The sequence below is a fragment of the Nicotiana tabacum genome, chromosome 20 (genome assembly GCF_000715075.1).
Source record: "Nicotiana tabacum cultivar K326 chromosome 20, ASM71507v2, whole genome shotgun sequence".
Classification (NCBI taxonomy): domain Eukaryota; kingdom Viridiplantae; phylum Streptophyta; class Magnoliopsida; order Solanales; family Solanaceae; genus Nicotiana; species Nicotiana tabacum.
In genome coordinates this window covers 82,612,925-82,625,527 of record NC_134099.1, presented here as the reverse complement: position 1 = coordinate 82,625,527, position 12,603 = coordinate 82,612,925, and positions in this window count along the sequence as shown.

The window sequence follows — 12,603 nt, the reverse complement described above, 5'->3', positions numbered from 1 at the left end:
ATGGTGCCTATCTCAGTACTAGGCAAGCTAACAATCACAAGTTAACTACGCATTTAAATTTAAAACATAATGTAATAAGTTTAATAGTGAAAAATCTAATAAATAACCGATAAGAACAACTGTGACTCAATTACAAAATCATGCAAAATCCAGGTGTCACTGAGTACGTGAGTTACTAAGTGTCAACACAATCAAAACTTCAAATATAATTGTCTGGAAAGACAGGATAATGCTAAATTAACTGAGAAGAAGGAGACTCGAGGCTCGGGGACTATAGCAGCTACCTCAATAGCCTCGAAGCAGATATTACTCCGAGTCTAGCAACCACCGGGTCTAAAGGTACCTAGATCTGCACACGAAGTGCAAGTATAGTATAAGTACAACCGACCTAATGTATTCAATAAGTAACAGGACTAACTTAGGGTAAAATCGGTGACGAGCTCATAAAGGTACAGTCCAAATCCAGATAATTACAGTATAGATAAAATAGAGAATTAAAAGTAATAACTGAGAGAAGTCTATAATTGATTCGCACATAGTACATGAATGTAGACATGCTTTTAATTTTAAGAGTTAAAGCTCAACATTGATAAAATATGAAAAGTATAGCTAGCATTAGGAATGTTACATATACATATCAAATTTGCATGTCAAATGCAATGTATCACAATGATAGGCTCATGTACTCACCCTCTCGGAGTACTCAATCTCACTGTCTCACATTCCTACTCATCACTCTCAATCACTCAGCATTGTACAATACTTGTGCTCACTGTTGGTATGTCAGACTCCGTAGGGGAGGATCCTACCCAAGCGCTGTTGCAGCGTGCAGCAACAACAACAAAAGCAAAAACAACACAGTGAAAATCCCACAAGTGGGACCTGGGGGGTTTACGCAGCCATACCTCTACCCAGGGAGGGTTGAGAGACTATTTTCGATAGACCCTCAGCAATCTCAAGCCAATCAACCCAAACAATGATAACATGATGTAACAATAAATGATAACAGAGACTGAGATATGATATGCAAATGATGAAAGTGACTAAGTACGAAAATGCAATTTAAGCAAACAACTCAACAACAGAAATGGCCTCAGCGCGTCCCAATGGAATAAGCATATAGCCTAAGCATGATTTCTAACATGGATCATAGCTCAATTACTCTACCACGTAGGAATTTCATGGATAGAAACAAGGTTAGATAACTACATAGTACCACAGAATTAATCGAGTCATAAGTGCATGCTCGCACGCCCAACACCTAGGATGTGAGTCACCTCAACATCGACCACATAACACATAATTCAGGGATTCATACCCTCAGAACCAAGTTTGGAAGTGTTACTTACCTCAAACCGTGCAAATCTCTACTCCAACAAGCCCTTGCCTCGTGAATCGGCCTCCAAACAACTCGAATCTAGCCACAAACAACTTAATACAATCAGCACAAGCTATATGAATCAATTCCATATGATAAAGTTAGATTATTTAACAAAAGTAAAAAAATCAACCTAAAACGTCAACCTGACAAAAATTATAAAATCCGAACACACATTCAATAACGAGTCCAACCATTCCATAATTATCCGATTCCGACCAAAAATCGACTCTCAAATCCCCAAACCTTACTCTTGAATACATGGATAAAAAATCTCCGAATTCTGACTTAGATTCGTAACAAATAGGTGAAATAATCAATAGGTATTCAAAATATAGGGACAAAAGTGATCAAAAATTACTTACCTCTTGAAATCTAGTGAAAACCCATCCAAAAATCGCCTCAATCCAAGCTCCCAAAGTCCAAAATGAAGAAAATACTCTAACCCTTCTCTTTATGTATTCTGTTAGTAGTTCCGCTTCCGCGGACTCCCCAACCGCACATCTGGGAAGGCTTTTGTGGAAGAAAGCTCGCTTATGAGTCTTTTCATTAAACTCCTAACCATCCACTTCTACGGCTCAAATCCCGCTTCTGCGGGTTGGCTCCTACGGGAGCGCACCTGCGGATCCCTTCTACTTATGCGACCTTTGAGCCTCCGTCCAAAATCCGCATATGCTGAGAGCTCATCGCATCTGGAAGCTCGCAGATGCAGAAAATCCCTCGCACCTGTGACCCCATGGACGCTTTTGCGGCTCCGCACCTGTGGCCAAATTCATGCAGGTACGTTAGCACAAGAACTGATCACACCGGCATCTATATAACTCCAAAATTTAATTCGATTTCAATCTAAATCACACCTAGGGCCCCTAGGAACCCATCCAATCATACCAACAAGTCCTAAAACACGATATGAACTTAGTTGAGGTCTCAAATCACATCATATAACATTAAAATCACAAAGCGCGCCCTAATTCAAGCCTAATAAAACCAATTAATTTCCAACTTTTACAATCGATGCCGAAACCGATCAAACCAACTCTAATTAACCTCAAATTTTTCATACGAGTCAGAAATGTCAAAACGAACATATTCTAACTTTCAGAACCCAAAAGTTTAGTCTGGTAACAACAAAGTCAACTCTCGATCAAACTTCTCAACTCTCCTAACTTCAACTTTTCCAATCTTTCTCCAATTCAAGCCAAAACCACCTACAAACCTCCTAATGAATATTCAGACACACTTCTCAGTCCAAAATCAACATACATTGGTATCAGAACGATCAAACTCCATTCTAAAGTAGTTACATATAAGTCAATATACAGTCAACTCTTTCAACTTAGGCTTCCAATCTTGGGACTAAGTGTCCCAGTTCATTCCAAAACATCTTCGGAACCAAACCAACCACCTCGGCATGTAACATAATAACAAACGAACATAGAATAAGCAATAAATGTGTGAATAGGGCTTCAATACTCAAAACAATAGATAGGGTCATTACATGTTAGATGCCTTAGCCTGCTACATGTCTTTATTAACTACATTTTTTGACTTGCTATATGTCTTCACTTACTAAATTCTCTACTTACCATATGCCTTTACTGATTGAATTTCTCTATTTGCTACGTGCTTCTACTTGCTACATGATTTCATATATTGATGCCTTCATTTGATCATTGTTCTTATTTGATTAAACATCTTTTCTAGTTTCATATACTACTCTCATTTGCTTAACAAGATTGGAAGACTTATAGATTAGTTGTGTGATATACCTTGTTGTAGACTTGCCATTATATATGGTAGGCTAGTTTTGATATTGGACTGCTCATTCTACTCTGCTGAGTTGTATTACCTAGTTGGATACTACGTGTTCGTTTCTTAGTGTTACATTGAGAACTTTTCCCGCATTTGGTTATTATTATGGTTGATATTGGGGGATATCAATTCATTAATATTGGGGGATTGTGTTGCACGCCACAAAGGAATAGGAAATGATATGATATGATACGATAAGGATGGTATACGATATAAACAGATGATGATAGGGTATTATAATGGAAATCGGATCATGGTATCGTGTTAATTGTTGGGATTGAGTTGCATGCCACAACATAATTATGTGTTGTAGTTGGTTGTAGCTATAGAGTTTTTTCTCAGTGTTATGATATGAGAATTAAGATTTTGATATTCTAGGGCCCTCTGTCATTTGTATTCTTGTTTCGTTCATTATGTGAATATGTGTGTATCTTTTCTCGTATTTATTCTTTCTGCTTATTATATGCACGGGTACAAATCTTTTAACTAAAAAAATATTATTAATACTTCACCAAGGTTAATTAAGATACTTACTGAGTACATGGGGTCGGCTGTAGTCATGCTACAGTTATGCACCTTGTGTGCATATCTTGGAGCCGCGTAGATGTGGAAGGCAAAGCTTTGCACTGAAGACGTACCTGCATTCCAGATTTGGGCAGCCTCTTGTTCATGGTAGCTTAGGATTTTAGTTCTGCCTAAGTAGACTTCAAAAAGTTATTGTATTTATTCTTCCTATCTAAATCATAGTGGCTCATGAGTTGTACCACCAGTTCTTAGGGTAGTAGCACTGAATTTGGTTTTAGCTTCTATTCTATATATTATTGATTTCTCAATTTAGATGTAATTTATGTTGTTTGTCTTATCTAGCAGTTTGGGTTAGGTGCCATCATGACTAGATAGATTTTGGGTCATTTCATGACCCTAAACCCGGACCCGGTCGTGATGGTGCCTCTCATGAAGACAAGGCCAGCTGACACTTTCCCATTTTAGTTTTAAGCAATTAAACAATAAGAATTATGTCTAAAACGTAATAGATAATCCAACAGTAAGCAGTGAACATTACAATTTGCAGAAAAATAAACCCAACACAGCCCGATACCGGGGTGTCACTAGTCATGAGCATCTATCAATTCTAACATAAGTCTGAAAAGTCTACAAAGCTATTACAAAGTTACTAAATAGGGAAAAGAAATGAGATAAGGGGGAGAAACACGGGACTGCGGACATCAAGCAGCTACCTCGTGAACTCCGAAGTCTGCCGGGAGCTTCAACCTTTGCTAGCAGGATCAGCAACGCCTGAATCTGCCCACGGGGTGTAGAGAGCTAAGTGAGTGATCGAGGCCAACCCTGTACTACTATGAAGCAGCAAGAGAAGTCGAAGTAGCTTTTACCTGAGAAGGTCAGGATTGTTTCCATAGGGAGCTAGATATTGGAGTTGAGTTTCTATCTAAATTGGTGTTGTGTAATTGTTCCTAATTGCACTTCTAAACATTGTTGGTTTTGATTTTACTTCTAATTTTATGCTACTACAATGCTAAATTAAGCTAAGTAAAGCTAAGATTAAACTATTGAGAGTTGTTCAAATAGATAAAAGGCACTAGGGCAGTGACTTTCTCCTAGGTGGTTAATTGACGGATTCTTGACACATTTGGGGAGTATGATATAACCATTGCACGACTCTACTCACTCTATACCTCTCGGTATTTCGAGTGATTTTGCCCGAATTGACTTTCTCAAGACCAATTGGGTATGACAATTTGTGCAAGCAAATGAGGTTCAAGTCGGATATTACTATCTCTAGATTTAACCCTTTAATTGGGGCTATCAATCTCTTGATACACCCCAATTCCTTGTTGGACCAATTTCATGGACTTAGGCTCTCTTTCTCAAGAAGAGCCAAAGTCTACTAGGCATAAACTAGTATTTGTAACCACTAATTCAATATTAAAACCCTAAATTAGGCCAAATATCAAACACCCATAGAAAATCAAGCATCAAAACACAAGACCCATCAATTACCCACACTAGGGTTGAGCCACAACCCTAGCTAATGGGTCTAGCTACTCATGATTATAGAAGAGAAAAAGGAAATAGATGAAGAAAAACCCATAATAATTAATTACTAAATAAAGCTTGAAGATTCAATAATGAAACTAAGCTAAAATTACTCAAAATGGTAAAAGAAGTGTTCATGAGCGCAACCCTGTCCCAAAATCTATCTGATGACCTAAAATGGGAAAAGAAACTATTTATACTAGGCTAAAAATTTTGGACAAAAATACCCTTGCGGGGTTAGTGCGGACGACACAAAATCGAGTGTGGCCGCACTAAGGCTATTGGCTAAATAATCTGCTCTCTGAAGTTGCCCACCGCGGATCGCACAAAATGCACCGCGGCCGCGGTGGCTTCTATTGCGGTCCTATTTGAGCTAGTTTTTGACAAATTGTCATCTTGTTGATCAAACCCTGCAATCAAGTACAACTTGTGAGTCTTTGGGACTATTTTGTACACATTTCTAATCAAAACTTAAGCAAGAAGGAGTTTAAAATGCATCATAATCCCTAGTTATCAACTCCAAAAAACTCATGCTTTTACTTGTACTCAAGCAAACAAAATAAGACACACCCTTTAAGAGTCAATCCAAGAAAATTCAGCTGACCTAAAATGACCTCATCTAGCATCAATTGGGACTAACAATTGCCCTCAATTCAAATGAATCATTAACAACATTCACTCTTTTAAGCATCATGGATTTAGTGCGGCACAAGAGCATCAAGAGTTGACTCAACACATCAAAGAGACTCTTTCTATTACTTTGGTCATTGTGGAACCCAAACTCACACATCCTCAACTCTCCCTAAGCAAACCTCACCTTTAAGATAGTGGCACTCAGAACGGGGTTAATGGAAATACACTCATCTCTCTCAAAGAAAAGTCACAAGCTCGGCTCTAAGTACCATATAATTGCCCCTTATGTGAGTCACCACTAATGTAAGTTTCATTCAACTCAAGATCATATAGGGCTTTTGTGGAGACATAGTGAAGGCTTTTGGTTCAGGGTAGGAAATGTTTGGTCTAAGCAGGTTCCATCTTCCCTTTAGCACTTCTTTTGCTTCATTTTGGCACACATTCACTTGACTTTTAAGCCATTTCACTTCTTTCTAAGGAGTTAGAGAGACACACTGTAACTCTTTCTTGTTCATTTCAAATCTTTTCTCCTTTCTCAACTTTCCACACCATTCATTCTTTGCTTTTATTGAATCCCTTTATTCATTTCTACATTGAACATTCTTTTTGTCTTTTCGCTTTTTTTTTTTCATTGCCTTTCCTTTTCTTCATTTTGTACCTTTTTACCACTTTTTTGCAATTCTCGTCTCTCCCCCCAAACTTATACTTTTGCCATGTGCTAAGGAAATATCAGGTGCCAAGAAAGGGTATCTTTAGAACGGGTAAAGACTTGTATCATGGTTCTTGAAGGAAAAAGGTCTAAGGCTCAAAAGGGTTGCCAAGGTATTTTATCATTGGTAGGCTATGGAAGCGATCAAGATATCGTTCGGATCAAGGAGTGCCTATAATTACGTCTCAAGTCAAATTACACTTAGAATTTCGCCTAGACAAACATTCAGGGCAAGTTCTGGACTAATGGCTCGGGACATGGACTTGCAATTCAATTTTTTACCAAACAAGCTATGGGATCACTAAAGACACAGAGTCGGGGGCCCACAACAACCTTAGATAAGATTTGAGTACACAATGGTCCCGAAGAATCACTTGATAATTATCGGCCAACACAAGAGTCTCAAGATCACAACTTTCACCATCCTATACACAACGATTTGTTTTTGACCATAAGATCAAAGGAAAATGTGTTAGGCCCAAGTGAAGCTTTGCTTGAGGCACCCTTACCAACTAACTACTAAAAGCAAAAAGAAAAAAAGACTCAAACCCTTAAGAAGGTTGGCATGCCATCCATCATCGGGAAGAGCCACCCGGTTCACACAAACTCCACCTTTGGAAAGAACCGTGGCATTAAGAAAACCAAAGGCTTATTGCAAAAATTCAAAACAAGAAGCTACGAACATAAATAAGAAGCTAAGAAAGGAGAAATGCGGAAAGCAAAAATGAATATGTACAAGAGGGTATTTAATCGAATATACAATAGGGGAGATGAATATATACATAATACGTAACTTTTATAAAAAAAGTACGAAAAATGTAATGAAATGCTAAAATTATATACATACCAAAGATAAAAAAAAAGAAATCATCAAATCTATCATATGTACAGTCATCCAAATCCAAATAGGGCTACCCCCTCAAATGAAAGTTGGCATTGTCCTCAATGCCAACTAACCAAAATAAGCACAAAAGTAGAGGAAAAAGAAACTCCCTATGGGTCGTCCGTTTGCATGGGATCCTGAGTGGTCCCTGGGTCCTCTGTATACTCGGGAACCTGTGACTGACTCCCTGTGGTCTGCGGCTCTGCTGGGACATGGGCATGGACCTGGACTGTATCCTAGGCTGGCTGGAGGAATCTCCCGGCGGGTCCTCCAACTGAATGACTGCATTATAGGATTGGGGAATCACCCTCCTCCTCTTAGAAGGCCTCTCGGACTGCTCTGGCTGTGGCTGGGCTACTGGTATTGGGTCATGTAGTAGCAAATCTAAAGGCAGGTGATCCGCCTTCAATCTCTAAACCTCGAGCCATAGCTCTTTTACCGACTCTTTGGAAGCCTGAGTCTTCCTCATCTTCTTTGCCTTCCTAGCAAGCTCCTTGAGAGCCTTTCCATGTGACTCAACAGTGTCTGTGAGCAATTTCTAGTCCTCAAGGATCTTTTTCTGGTTGTCTAGAAGGTCCTTGAGAGTGTCCTTAATGGACTGTGGGACCTGTGGAGGAGGAGGTGCTGACTGAGCTGCCATAATAGTAGATAATACAAACATCTTAGAAGTAGCTATTTGCATCTAGTTGTTGATACTGGTGAGGGCCTGGCTCAGACGGTGGGCAGTTAAGGGATAAGCAGTGGTGGAGGGTATCTCTGGAGCTGAGGAAGTGGATAGACCTGGGGCCATGTCTGCTGAGGTGGAAGGAGGCTGAGTAGAAGCCACTACCACTACTGGCTCTTCAGACTGGCGAGTCGAAGTTGTGGCTTTGCCCTTGAATTGCTTGCCCTTAGGGTTGTCATCACCCTAGAGGCTATACCATAAGAAAGGTGAATTTTCCTTCACTTTCACATCAAACTTCTGCTTTTCCATATCTTGGTCCTTCAGGTACATGGTCAGGAAGTTGGGGAAGGGATAATATCTGTCACCCTCATTCACTAACCATGTAATGACCCGAGACATCACATTCCCGACATTGATTGGGTACCCTACCATGATAGATGCAACCAGAATCGCCCTTTGAATTGGGAGTGAGGTGTCGTGGGTGGTAGGGTCTATCCTGCTGCACACAAATGTCTCCCACCCCTTAGCCTCAAAGTTCAGCGTTCTCCTCAATATCTTCAACCCTGTAGTCAACCACTCGGGGGTGGTACCTGGGATTGCCAAGTACTCCGCCAACCATGGACAGGCTTTTCACCCAACTTTATCTTGTCCAAGTACAGGGACTCATCATCCTCCGTGAAGCCTAAGTAGTCATTGATGGTCTTGCCATCAAACTTCACTTTCAAATTTCGCACTTTGGTGACTGCGGTACTCTTTTTTTTATGTGGGCCATGTTGGTGTAGAATTCTTTCGCCAAGTGCTCATTGGCATCATCCACCTGCCCTATGAAGTAGTCCCATCCAGCTCAATCTCTGAATTGCCTCAACACATTGGGGTTGTGAGGCAAAAGATCCTGGGTGATAATTTTTCTCTCAAGTATCAACCTCTTTTCTGGCCACCACTCTCTGAATTTGTGGTAGGAAATTTCACTGACGAATCGGTCCTCCCATGCCTCCGGGTTCCTAGTCCTCTCTACCCCACCAACTTGGGGCTCTCCCCCTTCTGCTTCTTCCCCTTCTTCTGCTACTGCACCCTCTCCGGATAATGAAGTTGTAGGAGAGGTGGAGTACTCATCCCCACTGCCTTCAGCTGAGCCCTTAGATGACTTAGAAGATATATGAACTGAGGCATGGGCAGTGGGGGATGCTGGAGGTGTATCTCTCAACCAATTTCTCTCCGGCCAATCAGGATAGAATTCTGGCACGGAATCTGAAGATGCCTCCCGGGAGGGCTCGTACTCACTCTCTGACTAGTCAATAGCCCTGTCTGCAGATTTTATGATCCTCCTTGTGTTCTTTATGTTTTGTCGGCCTTGTGGGGTTAATTTTATCATTCCTTGCTTCCCACCCTGGCAGGACTCTCCTCTTCTTGTTTGTTTACCACTTTTGCCTCTTGATTTTACCATTGTCTGCAAACAACATTCATTCATGCTTTATTAGTATCCATAAAAATAATGAAATTCAAGTTGCAGAAGAAAAATGTTGCAGATAGTATGAAAATTGCAGAGTGCGGACCGTACAAAATGCAATGCGGTCGAAAAGAGGCCATTGCACACCTCACAAAATCCATTGCGGTCCGCATAGAGGTAGGGTTCAGACTACCCACTCTCTGAATCTATGCACCGCGGACCGCACAAAATCCTAATGCAGTCCGCATTGAGGCACCGTGGACCACACAATATCCAATGCGGCCGCAGTCCTCAAATGTTCAGCTTTCAGGACTTTGTCATTGCGGTCCGCACAAAATACCATTGAGGACCGCACAAGGGTAGTACGGACCGCACAAAATCCACCACAATCCGCACTGAGTGCCCAACAACAATACCAACCTAGGGTTCATGTTTTGATCAATTTTAGTCCAATTTTTCACCGATTGATGAGTCCCTAAGTGTTGGTTCAGTGTTTTAACTACCTAGTCCTACTTTAAACAAATATTAACTAACCTAAGCTATAAAATTGAAATAAATACGGACAGGGAAAGAAGAAGAACTAAGAAAAATAAAAAATTCAAAGAAAATAAATAGATTAAACAACTAATAAGTAGTTAATGTTACCAGAGATTAGATGAAATGCTGAGTAATGAACTTGAGCAGTTAATTTCGTGCAGATGAGAGAGATGAACAGTAATTTTTACTTCTGAGATGAGAAGGATCAAAAAGTTCAAAAAGAGAGCATCATGTCCTATTTATAGAAAAAAGACCTGGGGCCCAGCATACCTACCCACCGCGGACAGCACAAAATGACACCGCGGTCTGTGGTGCTCAGAATAATGAGGCGCAGACAACTTGACCACTACGGACCACACAAAATACAATGCGGCCGCAGTGGACCATCGCAGACCGCACTAAATGCAATGCGTCCATGGTGGTAAACTTCAGAGAACCCCAACTTTGGTCAAATCACCAGTGCGGTCCGCATTGATTTCTTCCCTCCGCACAAAGGTCTTTGTGGCCGCACAAAATGAGTATGGTCCGCATTGACAACTTCAGAGATTGGTCATTTTCTAACTTTTTTCTGCATTGCATCAACACAATCCTACTGCATCTCACAACCAGTCAGTCCAAAAATAAATCCTACACTACAATGAAAATCAAAGAAAAACAAGAAGAAAAACACATGGGTTGCCTCCCAAAAAGCGCCTGATTTAACGTCGTGGCACAACGCATGTTACCATTAAATCATTTGAGATGAAGAAGTGCCACCACGTGGCTATCATCAATCTTTATCAAGTAGTGCTTGACCCAGTGCCCATTCACTCTGAAAACTTCCCCATTTTTATTCTTCAAGTCAAGTGCACCAAATGGGGTCCACTCCATTTTGACTTAAGCTTTCCCAAAAACAGACGCAACCGAGAGTTGAACAAGAGAACCAAATCACCCACTTTGAACTCCTTGCTACGAGCATATTTATCATGAATGTACTTCATCTTGTCCTTATACAAGGACGAACTGGAGTAGGCATGGAATCGGAATTCATCAAGTTCATTAAGCTTCTCGACACGAAGATTTGTTGTCACATCCCATTCAAGATTTAGCTTCCTCAAAGCCCACATTGCCTTGTGCTCTAGCTCAACCGACAGATGGCAAGCTTTCCCAAACACCAACCGATATGGAGACATACCAATCAGAGTCGTGTAAGTAGTCCTATAAGCCCATAGAGCATCATCCAACTTCTTTGACCAATCGGTCCTATTTGCATTGACCGTATTTGAAAATATACTCTTGATTTCCCTATTTGAGACTTTAACTTGGCCACTCGCTTGAGGATGATAAGGAGTAGAAACTTTGTGGTTGACACCATACTTTGCAAGAAAAGTGTCAAAAGCTTTATTACAAAAATGAGACCCCCCATCACTTATGATTGCACGAGGAGTGCCAAACCTTGCAAAAATGCTCTTCTTGAAAAATGCAACAACACTTTGGGCCTCATTATTGGGTAAATCCATGGCTTCAACCCACTTTGAAACATAGTCAACCGCCACAAGAATGTACGTGTTCCCATACGAGCTAACAAACGGGCCCATAAAATCAATACCCCATACATTAAAAATATCAACCTCGAGAATGGTATTGAGAGGAATCTCATCTTTCTTCGAAATTCCACCCGCTCTTTGACATTCGTCACACCTCTTCGCAAGATCACTTGCATCTTTGTACAAAGTTGGCCAATAAAACCCACAACTAAGAACTTTGGAAGCCGTCTTCGCCCCGCCATGATGGCCACCATAGGGAGAGGAATGACAAGCCTCCAAGATACTCAATTGCTCTTCCTCCGGAACACACCTTCGGATCACACCATCCGTGCAAATCTTGAACAAGTACGGCTTATCCAAATAGAAATCCAAACTATCCCATTTGAGCTTCTTCCTTTGGTTAGAAGAGAGCTCACACGGGATTATACTAGTCACAAGGAAATTAGCAATGTCCGCAAACCATGGCATACCATGCACCGACACTGAAACGAGTTATTCGTCGGGAAATGAATCATTGATCTCTAGGCCATCACGAGGCCTCCCCTCCTCCTCCAAGAGGGACAACTGGTCCGCCACTTGGTTTTCACTACCCTTCCGGTCCATAATCTCCAAGTCAAACTCTTGAAGTAACAAGACCCATCGCATCAGTATAGCTTTGGAATCCTTCTTCATTATCAAGTACCGAAGTGCAGCATGATTGGTATGGACTATGACCTTGGCACCCATAAGATATGGCTGAAATTTCTCCATTGCGAACACAATAGCCAAAAGTTCTTTCTCGATCACTGTGTAGTTCACTTGAGAATCATTAATTGTCTTGCTCACGTAGTACACCAGACAAAACATTTTATTCACTCTTTGACCCAAAATCGCCCCAACCGCAACATCGCTCGCATCACACATGAGCTCAAAGGGCAAGCTCCATTTAGGTGCAGTAATGATAGGAGTAGTGGTCAACT